The 6904-nt window shown below is 58.0% G+C and overlaps 1 protein-coding gene across 1 annotated transcript in view; it reads right to left on the minus strand.

Moving 5' to 3' along the window:
* TBXA2R (thromboxane A2 receptor) overlaps positions 1–6664 on the minus strand; it is a 12499-nt gene extending 5835 nt beyond the window's left edge. The window contains exon 1 of the mRNA XM_011943440.1: positions 6313–6664. The gene's annotated coding sequence lies outside the window, so the exon portion shown is untranslated. The remainder of the gene's footprint in view (positions 1–6312) is intronic.
* Between the last annotated feature and the right edge of the window lie 240 nt (positions 6665–6904).

Here is a 6904-nt window from a genome sequence, read left to right on the forward strand (position 1 = left end):
AGACAGAGTCTTGCTCTGTCACCCAGGCTGGAGTGCAGTGGTGCCATCAAGGCTCACTGCAGCTTCAACCTTCTGGACCCAAGTAATCCTCCCATCTCAGCCTCCCAGATAGCTGGGACTATAGGCACATACCACTATCCCTGGCTATTTTCTTATTTTCATTTTTTTGGGGAGAAACGGTGGGGCGGGTCTCCCTATATTGCCCAGGCTGGTCTCAAACTCCTGAGCTCAAGTGATCCTCCCTCCTCGACCTCCCGAAGTGTTGGGATTATATGTGCGCTGCACCACCATGCTTGGCTAAATTAATATTTTTATTTTTTGTAGAGACAGGGTCTCACTATGTTGCCCAGGCTGGTCTTGAACTCCTGGCCCCAAATATCTCTTCCTTGAGGAAGCCTTTCCCGACTTAGCTCCATCTCCATCCAGAGAGTGTTCTCACTGTTCCTATGATGAGTTACCACCATTGCTAGCATTACTACCTCTGGCCTTGTCAAGGGTAAAGACCATGGCCATCTGCTTCAGAATCCCTGGAGGACACCAGGAAGTATGTGTGGGTCCCAGAGATGGGCTGAGGAGCCCTAGATTGGAAGTCTAGCCCTGCTGCTCATTATGTGACCTCAGGTAAGTGATTTCTTCTTCTTTCTTTTTTTTTTGAGACACGGTCTTGCTCTGTCGCCCAGGCTGGAGTGCAATGACACAATCTCGGCTCACTGCACCTTCTGCCTCCTGGGTTCAAGCAATTCTCCTGCCTCAGCCTCTGAGTAGCTGGGATTACAGGCATGCACCACCACGCCCGGCTAATTTTTGTATTTTTAGTAGAGACGTGGTTTCACCATGTTGGCCAGGCTAGTCTCAAACTCCTGAACTCGTGATCCGCCCACCTTGGCCTCCCAAAGTGCTGAGATTACAGGCATGAGCCACCACGCCCAGCCAGGTAAGTGATTTCTACTCTCCCTGCCTCAGTTTCCCCATTGGTTATCCATCCAAGTCCTTGGCAGACCGCAGACACCAGAACACATTTCAGCCATTGTGAAACAGAAATTCTGACACAGGCTAGGTGCGGTGGCTCAGGCCTGTATCCCTAACACTTTGGGAAGCCAAGGCAGGAGGATCGTTTGAGCCCAGGAGTTCGAGACCAGCCTGGGCAACATAGCAGGACTTCATCTCTACAAATAATACAAAAATTAGCCTGGCGTGGTGGTATGTGCCTGTAGTCCCAGCTACTCGGGAGGCTGAGGTGGGAGGATTGCTTGAGCCCGGGAGGTTGAGGCTGCAGTAAGCCATGATTGTGCCACTGCACTCCAGCCTGGGTGACAGAGTGAGACCCTGTCCAGTGTCGGGAGGGAGGGAGTGGGACCAGCAGTTGGTCAGGAGTCTCTGGTTCTCACCCTGATTCTGAAGTCAACTTTGGGTCACAATTTGTTGTGAACGTTAGGTGTGAGTGTTCCAACCTCGTTGATATTTTAGGGGGAACCAGGGGGTCTTTTGTCCCCACACATTAGAATTGTCTGGATTCCTTTTTCTCCATTTTCTTTTTTCTTTCTCTTTTTTATCTTTTTTGAGACAGAGTCTTGCTCTGTCGCCCAGGCTGGAGTGCAGAGGTGCAATCTCGGCTCACTGCAAGCTCTGCCTCCCGGGTTCACACCATTCTCCTGCCTCAGCCTCAGTCCCTGAGCCGCAGGGACTACAGGTGCCCACCACCGCGTCCAGCTAATTTTTTGCATTTTTAGTAGAGACAGGGTTTCACCGTGTTAGCCAGGATGGTCTTGATCTCCTGACCTCGTGATCCTCCTGCCTTGGCCTCCCAGAGTGCTGGGATTACAGGCGTGAGCCACCGCACCCGGCTAATGCTGGTATTTTTAGTAGAGACGGGTTTTCACTACGTTGGTCAGGCTAGTCTTGAACTCCTGACCTCGAGTGATCCTCCCGCCTCTGCCTCCCAAAGTGCTGGGATTACAGGCGTGAGCCACCGTGCCTGGCCTTTTTCTCCATTTTCATGGTGTTGCTTTTATAATAAATAAACCCTGAAATCCAGTTCTATTTTGGGAACAAAAAACACAACTTCTTCGGAATGGCAGGTTCCCCAGGGACAGCTGGTAGAGAGCAGCAGGCGGGGACCCGTTACCATGTGTGGGGCTAATGCTCAGCCACACTGCACAACAACATCAGAGCCAAGCCGGGCGCGGCGGCTCACGCCTCTTATCCCAGCACTTTGGGAGGCCAAAGTGGGCAGAGATCACTTGAGGTCAGGTGTTTGAGACCAGCCTGGCCAACACAGCAAGACCCTAGCTCTTAAAAAAATATATCTGGGTGTAGTGGCATGCACCTGTAATCCCTGCTCCTCAGAAGGCGAGACGGAGTCTTGCTTTGTCGCCCAGGCTGGAGTGCAGTGGCCGGATCTCAGCTCACTGCAAGCTCCGCCCCCCGGGTTTACGCCATTCTTCCGCCTCAGCCTCCCGAGTAGCTGGGACTACAGGCGCCCGCCACCTCGCCCGGCTAATTTTTTGTATTTTTTGGTAGAGACGGGGTTTCACTGTGTTAGCCAGGATGGTCTCGATCTTCTGACCTCGTGATCCAGCCGTCTCGGCCTCCCAAAGTGCTGGGATTACAGGCTTGAGCCACCGCGCCCGGCCTAGCATTTTCTTGAAAGTTGGTCAGACTAGACTGGAACCCTGGCTTCACTGTGTGCCCTCTCATTGACCTTGGAATTGGCACGTTTCTGCTGTGAGCCTCAGTTTCCCTTCCTATAAAATGGGACTGATGTGGCTGACGCCTGTAACCCCAGCACTTTGGAAAGCCGAGCCGGGAGGATCACCTGAGGTCGAGAGTTCAAAACCAGCCTGACCAACATGGAGAAACCCCGTCTCTACTAAAAATCCAAAATTAGCCGGGCGTGGTGGCACATGTCTGTAATCCCAGCTACTCGGGAGGCTGAGGCAGGAGAATCGCTTGAACCACCAGGAGGGGATGTGATGTTTTTGGGCCAGAAACAGGGCCCCAGAGCCAAGACCGCGCCACTGAACCAGCTTGAGCAACAAGAGCAAAACTCCGTCTCAAAAAAAAAAAAAAAAAAAAAATTGGGGTGGGGGCTGGTGACGGGAGTGAACTGATCCAGGCGCAGCACCCAGCACTCAATGCTTGCTGGCCCTGAGGCAGTGCCTGGGCTGTGGGGTTGCAGCAGCTAATGCGTTCCAGGGCGGTCAAATGGGTGACTGTGGCCCTCACTCCCCATCTCACTTGTGGCTCTTTGGCCCGGCTGCTGGGCTTGGCTACACGTTATCCAGCCTCATAAATTATCCAGCTCCCGACAGCGGCACTGAGCTCCCTTCCTGGGCGGGCGGCGAAGGCCATTGCTGTTGTGGTGGGAGGTGGGGCTTCCAGAGGAGAAACTGAGGCCTGGAGAGCAGATGCGGTGGGGGCTCCTCGCGGCCTCTGGCAATCTTTGCCCTCCACCCCGGGCTGCTTCGACGCCAGGGATTTAGATTCCTGCACTTGGATTTCCCCTGGGACAGGGCGTTCCTCCCTGGAGAGCTGGTATGTGCTGTTTCTGAACATTCCTTGGGACTTGGCCGTCCCTGTGGCCACTGCCCCGACCTCTGCCTGGAGCAACTTCCAGTCCCTCCTGGGTCTCAGGGTCTCCTCGACCACGCTCCACTCACCGGGGGTCACACACCCAGAACTCCCTCACACCTCCCGTGGCTGGGAGCAAGTGCATGGCCCAGAGCCCTTGGCCCAGGGGAGCCTGGAAACTGGAACTGAGTCCTTCTGGCCACAGTTGGCTGTTTCCAGTCCCCCCACCACCTCCACTCTCCACCCTGGGTTCAGGTGATGGCAGCCGTCTCAAGTTCTCCAGGCAAGGAGGCCAATGGGGGGACCAGGCAGGGCCTCCCTTCCCTCCTGCATTGGCCAGGAGGGGTAGCGGGGCCCCCCACCCCAGTGGGGGAGTGGAGCAGCACCGTGCGGCTCTTGGGAAAATTACTGTCGCTCCCTGTGTCTGGGGAGAGGGGTGGACCCAAGATCCCTTTTTCATGCTGAATAATTCCAGAATTTTGCAGCCTGAGAGCAGACGTTTGCCCTTAGTGGGTCCAGGGCTCCGGAATTCTAACACGCTTCCTTCAGTCCTGGGATGCAGAATGCCTCACCATTCCAGAATCCCAGGAGGCTGAGGTCTTACAACTTTGATGGGAATTTGCCTGGGTCTCGGGTTAATTCCTGGCTTCTTTCGGGAAGGCGGACAGTGACTTCCTCCTCATCCGATGCCACCCCTGACAGGGGGCCCGGCTTGCGGGTCATGTGACTTGGAGGACTCTGTCCGGCGCTGTTTCCAGAGGCCCGGGCGCTGGGCTAGGCGTGGGCACCAGGCCTGGCTCCCCCAAGCCTGGCTGCCACTGGAATGTGATCCTCGGTTCCGAAACAGCAGGCCTCTCCTCCACGCCATGTTCCATCCTCATGCCCTGTCCCTCCTTCTCCTCCTCCTCCCTGGAGCGCGGCCTCTCATCATCCATCTGTTTCTCAACAAGTCCGCTGTCTTCAGCATCCCACCCTGCCCGCCCCGCCTGCCTGTCATGGCCTGAGCCCATCCCGCCTCCCCTAGACGGGCTTGGAGGCTGTCATCCCCGATCGGCCACTGCCAGGGTGGGGCTCCACCTTGCCGAGCCTCAGTTTCCCCGCTGGGTGCAATGGGGGTGAGATTCTGATCTCCATGCCTGCGGGTGCTCAGCCCAGGCCTCCCTGGCTCTCACCTCTCCAGGGCTCCTGGCTGTACTCACAGCTCAGCTCCCTGCGAGGTGCCCGGGCAGCCAGAGGGGAGCCCTGAGGCTCCGTGTCACCCTGGTCGACCTTGGACCTTGGACCCACAGGGCCCTTTTGGGCCTGAAACATCAGGGACCAGGCCAGATCCTTCCATGCCTGCTGTAGACCCGAACGCTCATGGGCGCGGACCCCTGCATGGATGTGGAGGCAGACACATTCCACATCCTAATGGACCCACCTCCCCTCACCGCAAAGCTCCATTTCCGGGAACATTTCCTGTTTGTGACACCCACAGGGTCCCCAGCCCATAGGGTGCAGGGCGGGGACTCCCCCAGCCAGCCAGACTCCCACCAGCCTTGTTTGGGCCCTGAGTCACGTGGCCCCCTGTGAGCCTCGGTTTCCCCATCTCTCTAGTGGGGCCTCCTCTAGGGAGCACACAGGGAGCCTTCTTCACACAGGGGCCGGCAGGGGAAAGGGGGCGGGACCCAGGCGGTGTGGCGGGTGGTTAATGGTGGATCACGAGTTACAGTGATTCCACCAACATACACCTCAGGTCACCGCCGTGTGTGCACACTCGAGACACACACAGATAGCCAGACACACACACAGGCAGAAACACAGCAGACACAGGCAGAAATGTGACAGACAGAAACACAGCAGGTAGACGCATAGACATGTACAGACACACACACAGAAACATGGCAGACACACAGACACACGCAGACACACAGACAGAAACATGACAGACACACAGGCAGAAAGGTGACAGAAACACAGCAGATGCACAGGCATGCACACACATACATACAGAAACATGGCAGACACACAGACACACAGAGACAGACACACAGAAACACGACACACAGACACACACAGACAGACACAGGCAGAAACACGACAGACAGACACACAGACACACACAGGCAGAAACAGACACATAGACACACAGACACAGACAGGCAGAAACACGACAGACACAGACACACACAGACACACACAGAGACACACAGGCAGAAACACAGCAGGTGCACAGATACACACAAACACACACACACAGAAAGATGCACAGATGAACACATAATGTTTAACAGTCCCAGACGCTCGGCAGAAACAAACGCACAGTCACACACACAACCACCACACACGCACAGACACAGACACACAACCAGAGCCAGGCATGGTTCACTCCCAGAGACAAAATCACACACACACAGCCACACTCGATCCCTGCCACCTCCAGGGCCTGGGCCCCCTCCCCGGCTGCAGCCACCTGAGTCTGGGACCCCCGTTCACAGCCATGTGGCCCCACAGAGACCAGAGAGCGCCTCCAACAGAATCAGCCTGGGCCACACCCAGACCCAGCTGCCTGGGTGCCCAGTGCAGGCCTCAGGGCACCCATGCCACCCCCGGGCCACACAGAGGACACCTGGCACCTGGCCGCTGTCGCCGCGGCCTTTTGGACACACCTACAGCAGGGCAGGGCCAGCGCCGGATGCGCCCAGCAGCCCGGGCTCAAGCCAGAGCAGTGCATCCCGCCCTGAGCCCGCGGGGCGACCTCACCTTCGGAGACCTCATCTGCGGGGCTCCCACCTGGCTGGATCCTGCGCCCGGGGGTCCAGGCGCCGTCTGGAGCTGGGCAGCAGATGTGCGGGCGCCGAGGCTGGGGCTCGGGCTCGCGGCAGGCAGAGGGAGGGATAGGACGGGATCCAGTGGGGCCTCCCAGGGAAACTGAGTCAGTCTGGCTGTGGCCAGGGGCGGGCCCAGCAGAGGACCCTGGCGCTGCCCCGTCACTGTGGGACACAGATGGAGGGCGTGGCGGCACAGGATGCCCCGGGGGCGCGGCCCGGAGGAGTCCGCGGGGGCTAAGCGGAGCTGGGACGGGTGGGGGCCGCTGGCAGCCCGCGGCTCTCTCTCTCCGTCCTGTCTCTCTCCGTCCTGTCTCTGTCTCTCGCTGTCTCTCATCAGCCCCGCCCACCCTGCGCTGGCCACGCCCCTCGGGCCCAGGCCTGGCTGACTTGGGGTCAGTGGGTGCCCCCAGCACACCGGGACTTCCCCGCTGGGGAAGGCGGCCCCCTTGGGACACCCAGGCTGCAGGTAGCAGGGATGCAGTGGCTGCGGTGGGGGTGGCGGGGGCCCCTCCTCGGGAGCCTCA

This window comes from Colobus angolensis, unplaced genomic scaffold (assembly GCF_000951035.1).
Source record: "Colobus angolensis palliatus isolate OR3802 unplaced genomic scaffold, Cang.pa_1.0 Scaffold22, whole genome shotgun sequence".
NCBI lineage: Eukaryota > Metazoa > Chordata > Mammalia > Primates > Cercopithecidae > Colobus > Colobus angolensis.